Source organism: Oncorhynchus mykiss, chromosome 17 (assembly GCF_013265735.2).
Source record: "Oncorhynchus mykiss isolate Arlee chromosome 17, USDA_OmykA_1.1, whole genome shotgun sequence".
NCBI classification, from domain to species: Eukaryota; Metazoa; Chordata; class Actinopteri; order Salmoniformes; family Salmonidae; genus Oncorhynchus; species Oncorhynchus mykiss.
The window spans coordinates 28,496,785-28,521,285 of NC_048581.1; the positions used below are offsets into that span (position 1 = coordinate 28,496,785).

Here is a 24,501-nt window from a genome sequence, read left to right on the forward strand (position 1 = left end):
TGTAGAGTATATTTTAATCAGGGCAAGTCCAAAAACACAGTACAGTACAATACCCCAAAACAATGGGAAGTAACAGTATTCTCGTAAGGCGCAAAAACACAACGCACCTTACTATAATAACCACACGCGAAATACACTGAGGAAAGCCTCCACAAGCAAGAAGAAAAATTATCCCGCACAAACCTAAGCGGGGAAACAGGGGTAAATATACACACATAAATTAAAGCAAATGAAAACCAGGTGTGAATGAACCAAAGACAAAACAAATGGAAAAGGAAACATGGATCGGTTATGGCTAGTAGGCCGGTGACGCCGACCCCCGAGCACCAACAGAACAGGGAGAGGAACCACCTTCGGTGGAAGTCATGAGGGAGACAACGTGGAGATAAGGAAAAACAAAAATATATTTCTTAACTAAATATTTCTTAACTAAAACTATATACAAGTAACAACGGGGTGTGTAGTCAGTATTCAGTAGTGTAAGTGAGTGGTTGCATGCATAGATGGTGAAAATGAGGGGTGTTGAGAGGTGCCAAAACAAACAAACCACAAAATGCCACAACCAAAAATAACAGTGTGTCTGCGTGGAGAGAGTCTCCTCAATGAACGGGGAAAGGTGTACTTATCCCCGGGACACACCCGAGCCCAGGTGCGTCCCACCTCGCTGACGACCCTCCCGGCTCCGCCCCCTGACATCCTACCAAGGAAAACGAGCAAAGAGAAAGAATTCGGCAGACAGAGTGGCAGGGCCGCCACACTGGCTGTCGGCAAAATTACATCATTCTATCTCTATTAATCAAACAGTCAGTTTTTCAAGCATTAGATTCAGAGTTATATACTGTATGGAGAGTGTTTGTGGAGTCAACTCTAGTGCTGGACACCATGTTTTGGTGGAAAGATGTCGAATTGAAATCAAGTCATATGAAATGAGAACACAAAATGTATCTGCTATGACATCCATACTCACAGATTCATATAGTCAGTCTATTAGAAAGCATTCATATCTCTGAAACAAGTGAAACCACACAGCCCATTCTCATTCAACCACATAATCTTTATTGATGGTTCTGTTAACAGAACCATCACCTTTCCATCCACAATGGTCTGGGTCACGGTGATCATCTTGGTAACCCCTGTGGAGTCAAAAATGGACATGGAGTAAATCTCATTGCAACACTCATACTGAGCACTTTAAAGCATAATTTTAGAATCATTTTTGTTTCTTCATATCTTCTCCATTAGTCCACTTTTGATACAGTCCAAAATAATTGTCAACTTCCAAGTTTTGAAGATACAGTATTTTGCTTTCAGCTTAAAATCAAGCAAGACCAAGTCTCATCAGTCTCATGATGATGCATTTGGCAAGAAGTCTACAAAGGCTTATTGCCCGCTGTATGCAATGGCTTACCTTGGGTGGAGCTGTCGTCCTCTCCGTCCAGCAGCCTCCTGTTCTCTGCAATCTCCAGCCGGGTCTTGAGGTTCAAACATGTCGTACTCCTGCTTGTTGTGGGCGATGTTGGCGTGGAGCTGGGAGAGCTGGAGCTCCAGGCTAGTCACCATGCTCTGGAGCCCTGCCAGCTGAGCAGAGTAGCGTTTCTGGGTGTCTGCCAGCGTGGCCTCCAGGGAGGATTTCTATCAGGGGAGGAGGGAGTGGAAGGGATGAGTGGGTGAAGAGTGAAGTAGCACCAAGACACTGATCTTGGGTTAGTTTTGCATTTCTCCCCAGTAATGGTTACGTTTAGGATTGGGGGAGGGGAAGCTGATCCTAGATCTTTACTTAGGGAAAACTTCCCCCTGGAGCGGACTAGTTAGTATACTGGTGCCTTGTCCAATGATATGCTACCACAGTATGTTAAACCGTTGCACAAGTTTTGAGGTGGGAATGTTGCCAAGTTCAAAATGTCAGTAAGGTATTTATGGGTGTCAGAATAACGACATGCAGAGAGACCTGGCATACATGCTATCACCCATGCCTGGGTTTTTATGGCAAGCGCTTATGTGTGTGTGTGTGTATGTGTCCTTCGGACTCTGTGAGGCGGCTCACCAGCTGCTCATTGTTTGTCATGACTTCAAGCTCCACTGTGGCCAGCTATACAGGTTAAAATAAATAGCATTAGTCAGCATGGTTTACCTCAGAGCCAACTCATTCAGTCTCTAAATTGATTTCCATGCATCAATAGATCATTGACCTCATCCTATACAGAGAATAAACTTTCTTCATGCTTTAAACATGTTTTTTAATTGACACTTCAAATGTTTTAGGGCAGCTGAATTGCATTATTCTTATGAAGAAAAAAAAAACCTTTAGAGAATAACTCTTTTAGATAAATGACTTCATATAGTAAAGATATCTTGGTCATTCAGCTCACCTTGCCCTGGTACCAGGCTTCCAGCTCTTTGCGGTTCTTGATGGCCACAGACTTGTATTGCTTCCTAATCTCGGTCATCGCTGCGTTCAGGTCCTGGGATGGGGCAGCATCCACTGATACATTCACCTGGCTGCCCACGTGGGTCTTCACCGGGGCAATCTCCTGTAGGTCAAAGGTCAGAGGGCGTAACCTCAGGTAGTAACCATAACAACCAACAGTAGCTTGACAGCGATTAAACAGGTCTCAATGTTTTAGATCTGAGTATTTGCTATTACAGTGCAGCACCACACGTGTGATTACATGTTTTTCAACCAGAGGACTTTTAACCTAATGGACTAAGCTATTGTCAACTAATCTAATGTCTCCTACTGGTCAATATATTACCCATTATTCACCATACATGAACTGTGTGAATTTGTGCATGTAAAAGTCACACAAAGGGTAATAGTGAGTTAATGGAAGAAAGTAAGAATACTAGGAAGTGTGAGGAGGGGGAGAGGAACTGTGTTGTAAAAAAAAACACCCATCCATCTGTGTAAAGGAAATCCTGGTGTGATATCAGCAGTGGTTAGGTAGATGTCATATTTGTGTACTGAACATTAACTGCTCCAATAACACCCCATACAAAACAGGGCTAAGTACTCCTTAGTGGCCAATGATATCCTTCCGCCTAGCAACTGTCATGTGGATGCCGGCTGAAGTGAGTTTTTTGCTGCTGTAAGTGGAATGAAATACATGTAGGGTCCATTGTATATCGTCACTGAACACTAAGCAAATAAACAATATATTGGTCTAGTACTGTTTGCACTATTAGGTCAGTATTAACAAGTAAACATATGCATGTCATTCCTATTCAGATTCACTAGCACAAATATATCTGTTATACTGTAGGTGTGGCTGTGAGGAGGAAGGTGAAAACGTGTTGGCGTTGGTGGACATCAAAGATAAGAAGGTTATGGCATTTTGTTAGATGGGTGTTGCTAACGCTTTGTGGTTTTGAATGGGTGTACTGTGAAAAACAGCTCCCCTGTGCTATACAGTGTGGTTGTACTGTGAATAACTGTTGGCCCGGAACAATCTGTTACCACCTACCTGGTGGCTCCTCTTGAGCATGATGAGCTCGTCCTTCAGACCCTCGTAATGCATCTACAGGTCAGAGCGGCCCAGGTTCATGTCATCCAGGACCCTCCTCAGACCACTGATGTCTGCCTCCACTGCCATCCTCATGGGCTGCTCTTTCGCATACCTGAGCAGGTCAAAGGTCATGCTAAGGTCACACAGGCTACCAATATGTTTTAAGATTGTAGTCTTTTGCTTTGTCTATGAAGTAGGGATGGCTTGACACTGGCAGTGTCTGAACACCCATACTAGCGTACTAAATAGTGTGCAAAAAAATAAATTACATTTGAAAATAGTAATCCAAATGCATCATCTAATGCGCGAATGCATTGACACCCACCACTCGTTCATTTTGGTACAGCGTGTCAATTAATCTGTTGTCAAACACGTGAGTCGGGAAAAGACAAGTGAATTCTACTACAGGTAGATCAAACGCCAAAATTAGTATGCAGTTTAAGTATGTCATAAGCTAGCTAGTGTGGGTAATCGGACACAACCATTGATCAGTTTTGCCTTTTCCTCACGAATAGTTATGGATAGGATTTAGCTTGGCTAGGCTGATTCTGGTTCTGTATCGAAAAGAGTAACTTCGACTCAGAGTGTGTTGTTTAAAGCCTTGAGTGAAAGACAAATGTTTTATGTGAATAGTGTGTCATGATTCATAGTCGTTAGTAGCCCCTTACTTCATCTTGAAGTCCTCAGAAGCAAGCTTGGCATTGTCAATCTCCAGCACAGTCTTGGTATTGGACCTGGATGCCAAATGGATCTGGATGACTGTGACCTGCAGCAGGAATTCCAAAAATGAGACTTGGGCTGTGTCCCTTTTCCCTATATAGTGCATTACTTGTGACCAGGACCCATAGGGCTCTGGTCAAAATTAGGGCACCTTTTAGGTAATATCATGCCATTTGCGACTCAGATTTGGTTGTATGAAGTTGTTATTTTAGTACGTAACCTGCATTGGCCTTCAAGGAACAGAACAAAAACGTCTTCTGCCAGAATTCCTTTTGGCCGAAACACCACCATCCCATCTCACACACATTTCCCTCCTTACCCCCATAGAGAGGAACAGATGCAATAACTAACTGCCTATACACAGAGGAGCCAGCAAATAAATCAACAGAGATGATGGAGTAGGTGCTAATGGGAATAAGTTAACATTGTCAGCTGTCAAACACCCCTAATTCTAACACACATGGAGTCACAAATGTAACACGTGGAGTCACAAATGTAATCCGTGGAGTCACAAATGTAATCCGCGGAGTCCCAAATGTAATCCGCGGAGTCCCAAATGTAATCCGGGAAGTCCCAAATGTAATCTGTGGAGTCAGAAATGTAATCCATGGTGTCACAAGTGTTGTCACATTCATAAAAACATATTTTACCACTGTTGTGTTTGCAAAGCAAGAAATATGTTTGTAATATGTTCTGTGTTAACCAGAAAAAACCTGTCTTGCAGGTGGTGCTATTTTAAATGAATCATAAAACAACCAAATAGTTGTTGCTGTTTGTAATGATATAATGATGTAATGATGTAATTATGTTATATAATTATCAGGAAGCCTAATTAGCCTGTTATTCAACCACCACTTAAATCTAGATGTAATACTTATTTCCGTAGCCTAATTATTATTACAATATCCTATTTCTAAACAGGTTGAACTACGCCCAGAGGGGTTTTGGTATATGGCCAAAATGCCACGGCTAAGGGATGTTCTTACACACGACGCAAACCGGAGTGCCTGGATACAGCCCTTAGCCGCTGGTCATACAGTTGAAGTCAGAAGTTTTCATACACCTTAGCCAAATACGTTTTTAAACTCAGTGTTTCACAATTCCTGACGTTTAATCCTAGTAAAAATTCCCTGTCTTAGGCCAGGTAGGATCACCTCTTTATTTTAAGAATGTGAAATGTCAGAACAACAGTAGAGAGAATGATTTATTTCAGCTTTTATTTCACATTCCCAGTCGGTCAGAAGTTTACATACACTCAATTAGTATTTGGTATCATTGCCTTTAAAGTGTTAAACTTGGGTCAAATGTTTCGGGTAGCCTTCAACAAGCATCCCACAATAAGTTGGGTGAATTTTGGCCCATTCCTCCCGACAGAGCTGGTGTAACTGAGTCAGGTTTGTAGGCCTCCTTGCTCGCACATGCTTTTTCAGTTCTGCCCACAAATCTTCTATGGGATTGAGGTCAGGGCTTTGTGATGGCCACTCCAATACCTTGACTTTGTTGTCCTTAAGCCCTTTTGCCACAACTTTGGAAGTATGCTTGGGGTCATTGTCCATTTGGAAGACTTCATTTGCGACCAAGCTTTAACTTCCTGACTGATGTCTTGAGATGTTGCTTCAATATATCCACATCATTTTCCTCCTCATGATGCCATCTATTTTGTGAAGTGCACCAGTCCCTCCTGCAGCACTCCCACAACATGATGCTGCCACCCCCGTGCTTCACGGTTGGGATGGTGTTCTTCGGCTTGCAAACCTCCCATGGTGTTTATACTTGCGTACTATTGTTTGTACAGATGACTGTGGTACCTTCAGGCATTTGGAAATTGCTCCCATGGATAAACCAGACTTGTGGAGGTCTACAAATAAAATGCTGAGGTCTTGGCTATTTTCTTTTGATTTTCCCATGATGTCAAGCAAAGAGGCACTGAGTTTGAAGGTAGGCCTTGAAATACATCCACAAGGACATCTCCAATTGACTCAAATGATGTCAATTAGCCTGTCAGAAGCTTCTAAAGCCATTACATAATTTTCTGGAATTGTCTAAGCTTTTTAAAGGCACAGTCAACTTAGTGTATGTTAACTTCTGACCCACTGGAATTGTGATACAGTGACTTATAAGTGAAACAATCTGTCTGTAAACAATTGTTGGAAAAATTACTTGTGTCATGCACAAAGTATATGTCCTAACCGACTTGCCAAAACTATAGTTTGTTAACAAGAAATTTGTGGAGTGGTTGAAAAACAAGTTTTAATGACTCCAACCTAAGTGTATGTAAATTTCCTACTTCAACTGTATACCACCAGTGGCGATTTCAACATGTAAATCTTGGTGGGGCAAACTCAAAACAAATGTTGTAGATGCATGCCAGCAAAGCCACTACACAACACAACACAGCACTAAACAATACATTAACTGCACTATAACGGTGCCCACAAACCTACATACAGTGCCTTGCGAAAGTATTCGGCCCCCTTGAACTTTGCGACCTTTTGCCACATTTCAGGCTTCAAACATAAAGATATAAAACTGTATTTTTTTGTGAAGAATCAACAACAAGTGGGACACAATCATGAAGTGGAACGACATTTATTGGATATTTCAAACTTTTTTAACAAATCAAAAACTGAAAAATTGGGCGTGCAAAATTATTCAGAAGTTCAGTGAGGATCTCTGAATGATCCAATGTTGACCTAAATGATTATGATGATAAATACAATCCACCTGTGTGTAATCAAGTCTCCGTATAAATGCACCTGCACTGTGATAGTCTCAGAGGTACGTCAAAAGCGCAGAGAGCATCATGAAGAACAAGGAACACACCAGGCAGGTCCGAGATACTGTTGTGAAGAAGTTTAAAGCCGGATTTGGATACAAAAAGATTTCCCAAGCTTTAAACATCCCAAGGAGCACTGTGCAAGCGATGATATTGAAATGGAAGGAGTATCAGACCACTGCAAATCTACCAAGACCTGGCCGTCCCTCTAAACTTTCAGCTCATACAAGGAGAAGACTGATCAGAGATGCAGCCAAGAGGCCCATGATCACTCTGGATGAACTGCAGAGATCTACAGCTGAGGTGGGAGAGTCTGTCCATAGGGCAACAATCAGTCGTATATTGCACAAATCTGGCCTTTATGGAAGAGTGGCAAGAAGAAAGCCATTTCTTAAAGATATCCATAAAAAGTGTTGTTTAAAGTTTGCCACAAGCCACCTGGGAGACACACCAAACATGTGGAAGAAGGTGCTCTGGTCAGATGAAACCAAAATTGAACTTTTTGGCAACAATGCAAAATGTTATGTTTGGCGTAAAAGCAACACAGCTGAACACACCATCCCCACTGTCAAACATGGTGGTGGCAGCATCATGGTTTGGGCCTGCTTTTCTTCAGCAGGGACAGGGAAGATGGTTAAAATTGATGGGAAGATGGATGGAGCCAAATACAGGACCATTCTGGAAGAAAACCTGATGGAGTCTGCAAAAGACCTGAGACTGGGGCGGAGATTTGTCTTCCAACAAGACAATGATCCAAAACATAAAGCAAAATCTACGATGTAATGGTTCAAAAATAAACATATCCTGGTGTTAGAATGGCCAAGTCAAAGTCCAGACCTGAATCCAATCGAGAATCTGTGGAAAGAACTGAAAACTGCTGTTCACAAATGCTCTCCATCCAACATCACTGAGCTCGAGCTGTTTTGCAAGGAGGAATGGGAAAAAAATTCAGTCTCTCGATGTGCAAAACTGATAGAGACATACCCCAAGCGACTTACAGCTGTAATCGCAGCAAAAGGTGGCGCTACAAAGTATTAACTTAAGGGGGCTGAATAATTTTGCACGCCCAATTTTTCAGTTTTTGATTTGTTAAAAAAGTTTGAAATATCCAATAAATGTCGTTCCACTTCATGATTGTGTCCAACTTGTTGTTGATTCTTCACAAAAAAATACAGTTTTATATCTTTATGTTTGAAGCCTGAAATGTGACAAAAGGTCGCAAAGTTCAAGGGGGCCGAATACTTTCGCAAGGCACTGTAAAGCTGTCCCAACAGCAGAGCTTTCTTTTCAGCACCATGGAGTGAATCCTGACCACTGCTACACCTGGCTATCAGCAGAGCCTTGTCTGGCAGCAAAACAGTTCATTCAGCCTCATTTACTGCCTTTAAAAACATAGTTGATATGGATGACTTGCTTAAACAAATGTGGTTTCTCCTGACAATTGATATGTACAAGCTATGGCATAAGGGGAAGACGAGCAGATAAGAGGCAATCTGTAATTTTGAATAAGACATTAATGAGCGAGCTAGGATGGACGTAGTCAATATAACTATTTGCACTATGGGCTATTCTTACAGTATTCTCCCTGTACACTAAGTCAGAACCGTATGATAAATAAAGGGAGCATATAAGCAGACAATGAAAGTGCTTACAATATTCAATGTTCACATTTCTCGAAAAGCTATAGGCTACATGTGCACCACCAAGTAAGAACAGTAGGCTAAATTATGAGGGAAAAGTGGACCAACTTATTAGGGTAGTAACAGCTTACAACACAACATACACGTAGTATTACTTTCTTAACTACAGTATACATATCTCCCTGGCATTATACATAGTTTATGCAGCAGCATACAGTAAATTTGACTCTGTGCTCACTGTGCTCTGTACTCAAGTGCTGTGATCACTTGAACAGGAAGGTAGTGCGGAAGGTCCTTCTTGTGGGGATATTTTGTCATCAAATTCTGTCATTCTCTGGATTTATGGTGCTTTCAAGACAACTGGGAACTTGAAAAAAAAGAAGGTTGAATCATGATGTCAGTGATCTTCAGGTCGGAGATCTAGAAAGAGGCCAGATTTCCCGACTTGGAATTCCGAGTTGGATGACCATTCAAAACATATTTTTCCAGTCTGAGCTCATTTTCATTGCAATGCTTGCAGTTAGCCACTGATTCTTTCCAAACCACTCATTGTTGAATTTGCAAATTCCAACTTGTTGTGTAATGTTGATGTCAAATGACCAATGAGCACTCATACGTTTTATCTATAATTTCTATTCATATGACACGGATTGAAAAGAAAAGGATTTGCTGGTAGATTGTCGACCTGATTCATGATGATGACTAGCTTAATAGCTAAGATTTATTTTGAAAGTATGATGTTGACACGACCAGTCCAATCAAAGCCACGGTAGATATTTAATTGTTATTTTTTAGTTTATTTATTTAACCTTTATTTAACTATGCAAGTCAGTTAAGAATAACTTCTTATTTACAATGACGGCCTACCGGGGAACAGTGGGTTAAAGACAGATTTTTACCTTGTCAGCTCAGAGATTCGATCCCGCAACCTTTTGGTAACTGGCTCAACTCTCTAACCACTAGGCTACCTGCCGCCCCACCGAGCCACTGCCTGTCCACCCCGCTATCATCCAGAAGGTGAGGTCAGTACAGGTGCATCAAAGCTGGGACCGAGAGACTGAAAAACAGCTTCTATCTCAAGGCCATCAGACTGTTAAATAGCCATCACTAGCATATTAGAGGCTGCTGCCCTATATACATAGACTTGAAATCACTGGCCTCTTTAATAATTGGAACACTAGTCACTTTAATAATGTTTACATATTTTGCATTACTCATCTCACATGTATATACTGTATTCTGTCCTATTCTACTGTATCTTAGTCTATGCCGCTCTGACATTGCTCGTCCAAATATTTATATATTCTTAATTGCATTCATTTACTTTACTGTATTGTTAGATATTACTGCACTGTTGGAGCTAGAAACACAAGCATTTCGCTACACCCGCAACAACATCTGTTAAACACGTGTACGTGACAAATACAATTTGATTTGATTTGATTTGTAACGTGATTTGACATCATTTTATCTGTGGCCAATGACCTTGAGCCTTCTTAGATGGGCACTTCTCATGTAACTCTATGGCAGCACACAAGGCAGCGGCGGATTTAGGTATGGGCGACACGGGCAACCGCCCAGGGCGGCATCTTGGCGGGGGCGGTACGGGGCGCCCGCACCCAAAAAATTGTAATGGTGACATTTGCGCGACCGGTTTTCTGTCGCTCATTTGCACGTCACGTCAATGATATCATGTCATCATGTTGGACTGTGGGTCAATTAACCTTGTCGGAGTGGGCGCCCTGATTCTAGTTTGTGAGCTAGTCAGGCTACTGCCTGGGAAGGTCTACCACTCAGAAGTGCATGATGGGGAGGGGGGCGGGGGTAGTTTGACCTCAGGTCTTCCCACTGGAAACCCGAGATAGGGGGAGCAGGAGAATCTATCAAATAGGGCACCTCTAACTTTGTACAGTACTAATGCAATTAGTCAAATCAGTCACACTACGAAATGCTACCAAACAAACCACAATTCATTCATAATACTGTGAATATGTAGTGTCACAAACATATTGTTGCATTTTTTCTGGTTTGTGCGAAATCCTTAAGAATAGTATAAAACCAGTCTGCACACCACCAAGGTGAATTGGTTTACTCTTGACTCTTGGTTGACAGTGTTGGGGGATGGGTAATGTAGTCTTGACTCTTGGTTGACAGTGTTGGGGGATGGGTAATGTATTGATGCCAAATCAACACAAATGGATAAGAAAAGGTCTAAGCCATCACGTTCCCCGTTTAGGAAAAAGAGGAAAGAAGAAGAGGTGAAACAAGCAAAAGATAAAGGTACGCAGCTATGTCATGTCTTTATGAGTATAATATTATGCATGTCATGAAATAGGCTAGTATAACACATGTTTGTAAGCCTATGTTACTATGTTGCTTGCTATGCTATTACACATAGGGCGACAACATTCAATTTTCTGTCCAACTAGCTTACACAACATTGGATATAATTTCACACAGTTTCATCATGATAATGTGTGTAACCTGCAGCAAACGATTACAGCCTAACTAGCACATTATTGATTGTGTGCCAGAGCTGTGTGCCAGTAGTTTAGAAAGACAGCTCAGTGCATTCAACATGTCAATACCTCTCAGAAATACAAGTAGTGATGAAGTCAATCTCTCCTCCACTTTCAGCCAGGAGAGATTGACATGCACATTATTAATATTAGCTCTCTTTGTACATCCATGGGCCAGTCGTGCTGCCCTGTTCTGAGCCAATTGCAAATTTCCTTTTTTGTAGCTACTACTGCATCAATATGATTTGACCATGACAGTTTACAATATAGTGTTTACTACAAGCAGTTTAGTCGTCTCAACTTGCTCAATTTCCACATTGTTTAGTACAAGATTTAGTTGAGGTTTAGGGTTTAGTGAGTGTTTTGTTCCGAATACAATTATTTTCGTTTTAGAAATATTTAGGGCTAGCATATTCCTTGCCACCCACTCTGAAACTAACGGCATCTTTATGTTGAGTGTTGCAGTCATTTCAGTCGCTGTAGTAGCTGACGTGTATAGTGTTGAGTCATCCGCATACATAGAAACTCTGGCTTTACTCAAAGTAAGTGGCATGTCATTAGTAAAAAAAAAAATAAAGGGCCTAAACAGCTACCCTAGGGAATTCCTGATTGTAACTTGATTATATTTGATAGGCTTCCATTAAAGAACACCCTCTGGGTTCTGTTAGACAAGTAACTCTTTATCCACATTATAGCAGGTGGTATAAAATCATAACACATACGTTTTTCCAGCAGCAGACTATGATCGATAATGTCAAAAGCTGCACTGAAGTCTAACAAGACAGCCCCCACAATAATTTTATCATCAATTTCTCTCAGCCAATCATCAGTCATTTGTGTAAGTGCTGTGCTTGTTGAGTGTCCTTCCCTATAAGCATGCTGAAACTCTGTTGTTATTTTGTTTACTGTAAAATAGCATTGTATCTGGTTGAAACACATTTTTTTCCAGAAGTTTACTAAGTGTTGGTAACAGGCTGATTGGTCGGCTATTTGAGCCAGTAAAGGGGGCTTTACTATTCTTGGGTAGTGGAATGACTTTAGCTTCCCTCCAGGCCCCAGGGCACATGCTCTCTAGTAGGCTTAAATTGAAGATGTGGCAAATAGGAGTGGCAATATTGTCTGCTATTATCCTCAGTAATTTTCCATCTAGATTGTCAGACCCTGGTGGCTTGTCATTGTTGATAGACAACAATCATTTTTTCACCTCTTCCACACTGACTTTACGGAATTCAAAAGTACAGTTCTTGTCTTTCATAATTTGGTCCGATATTCTTGGATGTGTAGTGTCAGCGTTTGTTGCTGGCATGTCATCCCTAAGTTTGCTTATCTTGCCAATGAAAAAGTAATGAAGTAGTTGCAATATCAGTGGGCTTTGTGATGAATGAGCCATCTGATTCAATAAATGGAACCGAGATGGCTTTTTTCCCCAAAAATGTCATTTAAGGTGCCCCAAATCTTTTCATTATCATTCTTTATATAATTTATCTTTGTTTCATAGTGTAGTTTATTTGTATTTTTATTTAGTTTAGTCACATGATTTCTTAATTTGCAGTACGTTTTCCAATCCGTTGGGCTGCCAGACTTAATTGACATACCATTGACATACCTTTTTTCCTCATGCCTCTCAACCTTACAATTTTTAAATTCCTCATCAATCCATGGGATTTAACCGTTTTTAACAGTCATTTTCTTAATGGGTGCGTGCTTATTAATAACTGGAATAAGTAGTTTCAACAATGGGTCAAGTGCAGTGTCTGGTTGCTCCTCATTACACACCACAGACCAGCAAATATTCTTTACATCATCAACATATGAATCACTACAAAATGTATTGTACACTGTATTAGGCGCAGCCTTTGGAACTTTGGTTTTCCTAGATATGGTTATTATATTGTGATCACTACATCCTATGGATATTTTTACTGCTTTAAAGCAATCTGTAGCGTTAGTAAAAATGTGATCAATACATGTTGATGATTTCCTTCCTGTGCTGTTTGTAACTACCCTGGTAGGTTGTTTCCTGAGTGGTCAGCTTGATGATAGCCAGTCAATATTTAAATCACCCAGAAAATATATTTCTCTGTTGATATCGCAACCATTATCAAGCATTTCACACATATTATCCAGATATTGACAGTTAGCGCTTGGTGGTCTATAGCAGCTTCCCACAAGAATGGGCTTTAGGTGAGGCAGAGGAATCTGTAGCCATATTACTTCAACAGTATTTAACATTAGATTGTCTCTAAGCTTTACAGGAATGTGGTTCTGAATATAGACCGCAACACCGCCTCCGTTTCCTTCTTTTCGGTAGATGTTATAACCACATATTGCTACAACTGTATTATCAAATGTATTATCTAAGTGAGTTTCAGAGAATATGAATGTGAATGTCATCTGTTACAAGCAAGTTATTGACTTCATGGACCTTGTTTCTTTGGCTACACATGTTAATATGGGCTATTTTTAGCACTTTTCTGGGTTGCTTGATTGTTTTTAATGCTTTACTGGGAAGCTTATCAGAGGTAGACTTACTCATGTTATTTACATTGGAGCTAATGGTGCAGGGTGAGCTGCATAAAGTGGTCTTCCTACTATTGCACATCGCATCAGTGCTAACAGTGTAACTCTGATTTATAGGCTCATGATTACTGCTTACAATAGCTGTAGGATAAACAGATGTACTCGGTGCAATTAGGGGTAGATACATTTAATTACTTACATTGTGTTTGCCAATGCCCCTAAGATCATGTACATTTGACAGCAGCATTATGATGACTCATTGTCACAAAGGTAGGGATTAACTGAGCTGGTCTTGGCTCATTTACCAGTCATTGTTTCAATGCAGCCTTGAAACGGAGCCAAGATGATTTGGATGGACTCCGTCATTCCTGTAGAGTATCTTCTGTTTAAATAACCTCACACTCAACGTCAACAAAACTAAGGAGATGATTGTGGACTTCAGGAAACAGCAGAGGGAACACCCCCCTATCCACATCGATGGAACAGTAGTGGAGAGGGTAGTAAGTTTTAAGTTCCTCGGCGTACACATCACAGACAAACTGAATTGGTCCACCCACACAGACAGCATCGTGAAGAAGGCGCAGCAGCGCCTCTTCAACCTCAGGAGGCTGAAGAAATTTGGCTTGTCACCAAAAGCACTCACAAACTTCTACAGATGCACAATAGAGAGCATCCTGTCGGGCTGTATCAACGCCTGGTACGGCAACTGCTCCGCCCACAACCGTAAGGCTCTCCAGAGGGTAGTGAGGTCTGCACAACGCACCACCGGGGGGGGGGCAAACTACCTGCCCTCCAGGACACCTACACCACCCAATGTCACAGGAAGGCCATAAAGATCATCAAGGACAACAACCACCTGAGCCACTGCCTGTTCACCCCGCTATCATCCAGAAGGCGAGATCAGTACAGGTGCATCAAAGCTGGGACCGAGAGACTGAAAAACAGCTTCTATCTCAAGGCTGAGACTGGCTCAGACTGTTAAACAGCCACCACTAACATTGAGTGGCTGCTGCCAACACACTGACTCAACTCCAGCCACTTTAATAATGGGAATTGATGGGAATTGATGTAAAATATATCACTAGCCACTTTAAACAATGCTACTTAATATAATGTTTACATACCCTACATTATTTATCTCATATGTATACGTATATACTGTACTCTATATCATCTACTGCATCTTTATGTAATACATGTATCACTAGCCACTTTAAACTATGCCACTTTGTTTACATACTCATCTCATATGTATATACTGCACTCAATACCATCTACTGTATCTTGCCTATGCCGCTCTGTACCATCACTCATTCATATATCTTTATGTACATATTCTTTATCCCTTTACACTTGTGTGTATAAGGTAGTAGTTTTGGAATTGTTAGCTAGATTACTCGTTGGTTATTACTGCATTGTCGGAACTAGAAGCACAAGCATTTCGCTACACTCGCATTAACATCTGCTAACCATGTGTATGTGACAAAAGACAATTTGATTTGATTTGATTTGATTTTGATTTGTTTCCAGAAGGTGTCAAAGTTATCAATAAAAGTGACTCCAGCAGAGCTACAGTAGTATTTTAGCCAGATGTGTAATGCCAGCAATCTGCTGAATCTTTCACACCTGCGGCCCAACGATGGTACTGGACCTGAAATTATTGGCCGTTTTTTTTAGTCTTTTAATGCTAAAATAAGTTATATAAAATTCTTTTTCAAATGTTCTGAGCTAGCCCTCCTGATGTCGCTTGACCTCACATGGACAACGACAGTGTCAGCTCCCGGCATCTGTGGTAGAACAGTCGGAAGCAGCCTTCCTGTATGCGTGCTCCTCGGTAGCACAGGGTTTTTGCCTTGGGGACCGAGATGTTTCTCACCATAGAGCTGCCTATGATGATAGCTGGTCATGTTGAATGGGCCGGTCTCTCTGGCAGCCTCATGGTCTGAACCCAGGTAGAAGCCACCGGAGAGGGAGACAGAGCCGTGGACGAAGACGCAGGTATCTCCGGATCCAATCTTGATTGGGAAGCCACCACGGACGAAGGCCCGTAGAAAATAGTAAAAAATTAAGAAAAACCCTTGAATGAGTAGCTGTGTACAAACTTTTGACTGGTACTGTATATATACGTATATATTTTTTTGCTAAACAGGTGGGGCTCAAATCAAGTGGGGCTCTGAATGAAGGATCGCCACAGTGTACCACAAACCCCTGAGGTGACTTTTTGCTATTATCAACAGGTTCCCAGCATAATTAGACCAGTAAACAATAAGTTTTTCCTCATACCCATAGTATATTGTCTCATATACCACAGCTTTCAGACAATCAGCATCCAGGTGCCAAACTACCTGGTTTATACCCTGTTGGTATTGTATTGTTGATCCAGGTACCAAAACAATCATGATCAAGGATCATATCCTATTTGGCTAAATAAAAAAAGGATGTGCCTTGGATTATAGACTTTACTTCTGGCAATGATTACGCAACAGTTGTGATATGATCTGGAAGGTTCAGTGGTTTTGATGTCTCTCTCTGCTACCACTAGAGTGCGCACTATAACCACAGGTATTATGTCCACCAATCAGGTTGACTTGCAGTAGGGTGTGGCCATAGTGATTTATTGTACGGGTGTGGATAGGTGACGAAGGATGGCCAGACAAAACAGGCACTCTGTCTCTGTTGATACGTGCAATGAAAAGAACAGATCACATTTTAATTAAACAACTCTTTATGCTTTGCGGCAATGTACTGTCTGTACTGTCTGTAGCCCTGGGATAACATTTTAGACATAGATATGTACACCCACATGATCATATTATTCTACCATTATCACAGAGTAGCATATGTTCTGCTATGAAAAACATTGGCTGTATATTTTGTCTGCTTGCTCATAATCATACAAAAATATGTTATCATCATGTCTAATTAACATTGAAAGATTTAGAAACTTAAGTTTGATAAAGATGAGGACCAGCCTTTTCAACATCATGTTTGAATGCATTTTTACATCCAAAACTACTATGATGTAGTGTAGGCTTATATACCAATGAAATCGGCTTACAATAACCTTGTTTTTAATTGCAGGGGTTTACTCACAGGAGGCACAACACAATGTCGAATTTTGGGTATCTAAAGATGATGGTATGTGACTTCAAATTAAGCTCATAAAAGACACAATATAATGAATGAATGCACGTTGAATTCATGCTTAGCATTCATGACTATTAATGACAAGCACCTCAAGGAGGAGTAATTCAAATATTTCAATTATACACTTATACAGTGCACTGAGTCTCACATAAAGTAAACTGTATACTGTATTTCTGCTAGTTCCCAACACATATGATTGCCATACTCACACCATTGTACTCTTCAACCATTGTTGTTTACCATATTCACAGGTGATAAACAGCTGCATTAAAGACATAAACAACTACTTTGCTGTCTTTAGTTTTTTTTTATGCATCTCAGTTGTTTTTATGTTTTATGTTACAGTCCAATCACAAGCTACGTGAACGTTTATGTATGTGACAATAGACGCGCCATTGGGTTTCAATGCTGCAGCCCAAACATATTTAACAACTTCACCTGTCACTCAGAAATTGTCATGTGTCATTGGTTATTGTGATTGATGACAACAACACTGTGACACTGTATCCGTCTGTACTCATGACAGGAATCCAGACGATCCAGACTTTAACAATAGACAAGGAGACATTCAAGAATGAGTAAGGAAAACACTCACACCCGATGATGATATATTCACCTTCTGGTACTATGTGATCAGGTGCAATCGCCATGGCAGCCATGTTGTAAATAAATAGTAACCAGGGCCCATATTCACAAAGCATCTCATATACAGTAATCATATAATCCTATCCATTATGATCTAAAAGGAAAAAAATGGTCCTAGATCAGCGTTCCTAATCCTACTACTCCTACTCCTAGTCTATGTTTTTTGAATACAGTACATACTAGAGATAGATGGGTAGAAGTGATATACAGAACAGTAAACTGTTTTATTTCCAGAAAAACAGTGGGTACCCTTCCAAAAAGTTATTTGTTGTGGCAAACGTCCTGCACATTTTTGGTAAATTTGCTGCAAACTAAAGTGTGCAAAAAAAATGCTGCCAGAAAGTTTTCAAATATTTGCCACCAGTGGTGAATATGCGACAAACCTTTGGCAACAACAATAATTTTTTGCCACTAGTGGCAAACAGTTCACCAGAGGATTTTTTCTAGAAAATAATTATCTCAAGATTCCACATATTTGAACCTGTTGCTAACACGTGGCAAGAATATGTATTGCCACTAGTGGCAAACAGTTTACCAGAAGCCGTTTCTGGTGAAGACATGAGTTCCAAGATGAGTAACTGTTGACGACCAGTCAGTGGGAGAAGAAAATCCAGTTGGAAAATGGAAACCAAGCAATAGCACAGATAGAACAATAAGACAGATGTGAAGTGTGTGTGTGCAATAACACATTTTGCCCTTGCATTCCTTCTAAACAACGCAATTTTTGGAAACTTTGGCAAAGGGTAAATAAAGTCATCCAGTGGATTTATAAATGTGACGCGTCCGGTCGGCGTTTCCACACACTACCAAATGGTGATGAGAGGAAGCCCAGTGGCTGGCAGTGGGAGAAGATGGAGTGAGGTGGATTTTGGCCAACATTCTGCTAATCCTCTCATCGATGAAACATTTGACCTCCACACAGTTTTCTGTTTCCAAAAGTAGAATCTGTATCAAAGAGTGGACTGCTTTTTGTAGACTTTATTTACCCTTTGCCAAAGTTTCAAAAAATTGCGTTGTTTAGAAGGAATGCAAGGGCAAAATGTGTTATTGCACACGTACACTTCACAGAGCAGGCATTCCCTAACGGAAATATGCAAGTAAATGCATATTTGCCCATCATGATTAATTTCCTCCCATTGGAAACAATAGGCTCTGGTCTATCTTGGGTTAGTTCTAAAAGTCTTTGGCTATAGTCCCAGTCGGTATTAGATGGAAAGACGCAGCCCTGCCCACCTGTGGGAAAAACAACCTGTGGTTACCCACAATACCCCATCAAATTTTCTTGTTGTCTGTTTGTTTTAGTGAATTACAAAACGACATTTAAGAAAAGTACAGCATGTTTTAAGATTCCTTTTCTACATTGCCTTCTCCCGGGCGTTGTCACTACTTAGAAAAACGTAATATTGTAGGGCTTCCACCATGCCCCTTTTCATGATCTTGCTACTAGCCATGTGAGTGCTAGCTAGCTACCGACCAGAACATTAAGCTAGACCAAAAAACACAAAGTCAGAATCGGCCGTCTGGGCCACCTTAGGCAGTATTACTTATGGCTAGGATGCAGGGATTGAGCTCGGGCCGATTCCGGTTTGAGTTATCTGGCCCAAATGTATGACTTTAGCCTCGGACCGATTCTGGTGAGAGTTATCTGTTCCAAATGTATTACTTGGGGCTCGGGCCAATTCCAGTGTGAGTTATCTGGCCCAAATGTATTACTTGGGTCTCGGGCCAATTAGGGCTACTCTCTGGCAGTTGATTACACGGGCTGCTTTATAGAATTGACATTTCATTATTTAAAAAAAAATGTTTTAACATATTTTCTCATTGTTTCTGTGATCAAAAAATACAGTTAATGTTTAAATTAAATTATTTACGAGTCCTGTTTAAGTTGCATTGTTGTATTTTGATACTTTGTGCAAGGCAATTGATAAGCATTAAAAACTTTGCGGCTGGAGCCTCCCGAGTGGCGCAGCGGTCTAAGACACTACATCGCAGCGCAAACTGCGTTGCTACAGATGCTAGTTCGATACACGTGCCGGCTGCGACCGGGAGACCCAAGAGGCGACGCACAATTGACCCAGCATCGTCCGAGTTAGGGGAGGGTTTGGCCGCCTGGGATGGTCTTGTCCCATTGCGCTGTAGTGACTCCTGAGGTGGGCCAGGCGGACACAATCACCAGATGTATGGTGTTTCCTCCAACATAATTATTTTGGAGGTGGATCTGTTTAATTTATATACATAAAATCCACAATTAGTATTTAAAATTACTAAATCTGGTAATTTTGTATACATTTATTTAAATTTGCATCAGGCCACTTCTTAGGGGATTCTGGTAAGATGCCGGCAAAGTCAACTGAATTCCGGTAGATGGAAACGGCCCAAAGTCAGACACCGGATTCCAGCCAGATTCAATCAGGTCCGGTCCCCTGGAAGAGGGCCGCTTCTGGGCCGATTCCTCATTGCTAGCTGGGAAGTAGTGAGTGGAGTTACAAACAAACTATACTAAACAAGTTCAATGTCTTATCTGTGATTCAATGTTTTCAAAACACATAGCGATGTGTAGCCTACTTGGACACAGGGTCCCCACATTTCCCAATCTCTGACATCAAATAGCATGAAGCCACAGGGCTCTTCTCGCAGGCTCTATTTCCATACGTGGGAGCATTGCGAACCATAGGTTGGGATTTTTGACCTGGTTACATTTTTGGGTATGTTTTGTTATTTCTGCATAACAAAAAAATCAATGACAAAGTTGGCACTTTTACACTGGGTGGTCATTGGAAAGGCATGTTTGTTTCCCCCAATTTGTGGGCTTGGTCGAGGGGAATTCCTTATTATTATGTGAATATCAACCCGAAGTTATCCGATTAGTGCCTAACTCATTAAATAAACTTCCTACTAAACTTGTGTTAGCTAATTGATGCCTGGTTAGAAATGTCATGCTTTATGGGATCGGGTGAAACACATGTGGTTGCAATATCAGTTTCAATCTGTCACTGACTGGCTAGCTAGCTAACGTTAGTAGTGGCTCAGCTCTTAGCTAGCTAGTTAGCTAACATTAGCTATCATATTTTGCACAATTGATGTGATAGCCCTGTATATAGCCTAACTACTGTTAATACATTTATTTTTTATACATATATTATTTTTACTTCAGTTCATTTTAGTAAATACTTTCTTAAAATGTTTTGTTGTTGTTGGTTAAGGGCTTGTAAGTAAGCATTTCACCTGTTTTACACGGCACGTGTGACAAATACAGATAGCTATCGAATCAAATCAAATATTATTTGTGCCGAATACAACTAGAGTAGACTTTACAGTGAAATGCTCGCTTACAAGCCCTTCCCAACAATGCAGAGTTAAAAAATAAAATAGTAACATGAGGAATAAAACAAAATGCACAGGGAGTACCAGATCAATGTGCAGAGGTATGACGTATTTGAGGTAGGGAAAGGGGGATACCTAGTCTGAAATGTGTCTTCCACATTCTTTGAATCTAAGAGGTGCGGGGGGCTGCCATAATCAACATCCACTGCTGGTTAACTGCCTTCCTCAGGGGCAGAATGACAGATTTTTTACCTTGTCAGCTCGGGGATTCAATCCAGCAACCTTTCGGTTACTTGCCCAACGCTCCAACCACTAGGCTACCAGCCGTAGATATGTACATGAAGGCAGGGTAAAGTGACTAGGCATCAGGATAGATAACAATACGAGTAAAATAAAGAACAAGAGTAGGAGCATAAAAGTGTGTGTGTGTGTGTGTGTCAAATCAAATCACATTTTATTTGTCACACACACATGATTAGCAGATGTTGGGGGGGGGGGGGGGCGTATGTAGTGTATGTGAATGTGTGTGGGGTTTTTAGTGTGTATGAGTATATATGGTTTGCATATATAATCTAGTGAGTGTGCGTAGGGTCAGTGCAGGATAGTTCAGGTACCATTAATTGACTATTTAACAGTCTGGCTATTTAGCAGCCTAATGGTTTGGGGGTAGAAGCTGTCTCAGAGCCTGTTGGTCAGAGAGCGAATGCTCCGGTACCATTTGCTGGACGGTAGCAGAGTGAACAGTCTATTGTTTTGGGAGGCTGGAGTCTTTCGCAATTTTTTGGGCCTTCCTCTGACACAGCCTGATATAGAGGTCCTGTATGGCAGGGAGCTCGACCCCAGTGATGTGCTGGGCTGTCTGCACCACCCTCTGTTGCGCTTGCGGTCAATTTGCGGTGCATTTGCCATACCAAGAGGTGATGCAGCCAGTGAAGATGCTCTCGATGGTGCAGCTGTAGAACCTTTTGAGGATCTGAGAGCCCATGCCAAAACATTTCAGCCAACTGAGGGGGAAGAGACGCTGCTGTGACCTCTTCACGACTGTGCGGGTGTGTGGACCATGTTAGGTCCTTAGTGATGTGGACGCCAAGGAACTTGAAGCTCTCGACACGCTCCACAACAGCCCCATCGATGTGGATGGGGGCGTGCTCTTCCATCTTTCTCATACAGTCCACGATCAGCTCTTTGGTCTTAATGACGTTGAGGGAGAGGTTGTTGTCCTTGCACCACACTGCCAGGTCTCTGACTTATTCCGTGTAGGCTGACTCATTGCCGTAGGTGATCAGACCTACCACTGTCGTGTCTTCAGCCAACTTGATGATGGTGTTGGAGTTGTGCGTGGCTATGCAGTTGTGGGTGAACAGGGAGTACAGGAGGGGACTAAGTACACACCAGTACAGGAGGGGACTAAGTACACACCACTGAGGGGCCGTCGTGTTGAGGGTCAGCATGGCAGAGGTGTTGTTGCCTACCTTCATCAGCTGGGGCCAGCCCGTCCGGATGTCTGATGAGTTCAAGTTGTGCTGGATTTATTTTTATCTGTTAAGAAATTGAATACATGTTGTTTAGTATATTAGTACATTTTGTAGGGTTAGTTTAGTTTTCTCTGTGAGAAGCAAGTTCATTGAAAGTTATATGTGATTTGGTTTATGTAGATACGACATTTCAAAATGGTTATTAATCCTTGCATATTCTTAATGAGTTTGCAGCAAATTTGCAGCAAATTGGCCAAAATATTTTGCACAACTGTTTCCCAGAAGCCTGTTTTTTCCATAAAGGTAATTATGGGCTGTTCCGGAGAATAACTAACTTCGACCAGCTTTTTGTTGTTCAAACTAGCGAAGGTAATATTTCACATCATAGATGAGGTATTCAACAGTAACCACATCCCTACTTACAAAAAAGGGACGAGAGCTGGTGGACGACATGCAGCCACCTGTTCTTGTTCAGTTTCTGTATAGACCAAAGCCAATCCCCCTTCCAACTCTCCATCATTTTTCAACCATGGCCTCTTCTATAATCTGATTTAGGATATTTATAAATCAGTGAGGTATCCTTGATAATGGTTATTGAAGTACAAGGAAAGTGTCTCATACCAACATTTACATTTTGATTCACTATAAATGCATTTCTCAGATTCCATGGACCCCATTGAGGGTAATTGAGGTAATTTGAATCAGTTTTTATATGTTTTTTTTTTTTTACCAACTAGTAAAACCTATTGATCTTTAGACCGTAACACTACTAACAAGTGTAAACCATGAAAAAAGCTCAAGACAATCTGCCTTGTATTTGTTGTCATGCCAACAGTAAGTTTCTTGGCCCAAATTCATTCCCTCAGAAAACACCCATGCCAAAGGTAGTCCATTTCTCAAGAGTTCTTATCTTCCCTTTCTATCCCTGTGTTTAACTAAGCTGAAGGGCTGGGGAGAGAGAGGGGGATGGGGGGAAAGAAAGAGAGTGCATGGGTGGAGTAGTGTTTCTACAGTGACTCATTCTTAGCTACGGCTTAAACTCATTTGATTTAAACCCCTTTCAGACAAAGCCAGACTTGAGTGCACCTTAGACAAACGTCAAGAGCTTAGTTCTAGACAAGGCAAGTTGAGTCAATTCAGTCTAGGTGGAGGGCTCTATTCAATCTGCATCGCAGCAATTCAGCTTTACTGCGCGATTCTAATTGAAAGGAAATGTTCATGCTTTTTAGCCGAGACTGCATTCACAGTAAACACTGCATATGTCGGCTCAATCTGAAATGACCTTTACATTTCTATTGCTCAATCTGTAAAGCTTCAGCAATACAGACGGAATAGAGCCCTGAGTCTTTTGCATAAAGCATCATAAACATACACTCTTAGAAAAAAGATTTTGAAAGGGGTTCTTAGGCTTTCCCCATAGGATAACCCTTTTTGGTTCCATGTAGAACCTTTTTTGGTTCCAGGTAGAACTCTTTTGGGTTCTACATGGAACTCAAAAAGGCTTCTACGTAGATTTGTTTTATTAAGAGTATAGTGATAGCGGAGTTATACGCGGTTACAGGCTTCAGTTAAGTTATAGATGTTACAGCAGTGAAGATATGAGAGTTGGATTGAGGTCATTTTTTAAAAAATACAGTGAAATTATTGCTCACCCTACAGCTTGTTATCAATACGTGCAAGGATAGGATATCTCCAGTTTTTAGCTGCACTGAAACACACAGAAACGGCACAGGGTTTCAATGCATTGTGAAATAAATGGACCCTCATTCAGTTTTATGCCCGATACCTAAGGATTTCTTTGGGGTTGTTATTCCATTCGTAGTAGCACCATAGCTACAGTAGCTGCCATATACTTCAAAGAGAGAGTCGCATTGTAGAGTTCAGATAGGTCAGCCACACCTTTTGCGACTGTTATATCACCTGCTTTTCATCAGCAAATATCCCCTTATTGTCTTGTCAATTTAGGATTGAGATATATTCATAACAATCTCTACAGTATCTTTACGGCAGGCAAACACACAATCTACACAGTAGAGAAAGTTTTCCGTTCACCTCTGTAAAGGTGAATTATTATTTCGGTGCAAGTGAAAACAGGCACCCAGACGTGAGCCTAAGTCACGTTGTTGATTTTTACAGGTTGCAAGCTCCGACGTGACACGGTACAATGGGTTGGTTGTTGAAGTGTCTGTGTGAGTCAGTGACCGCATCCTTCTGCTGCTCCAGACGACTCAT

At 41.2% G+C, this 24,501-nt stretch overlaps 1 pseudogene; it reads right to left on the reverse strand.

Annotated features, from left to right (window-relative positions):
- Window positions 1-24,501, reverse strand: LOC110495129 (annotated as a pseudogene).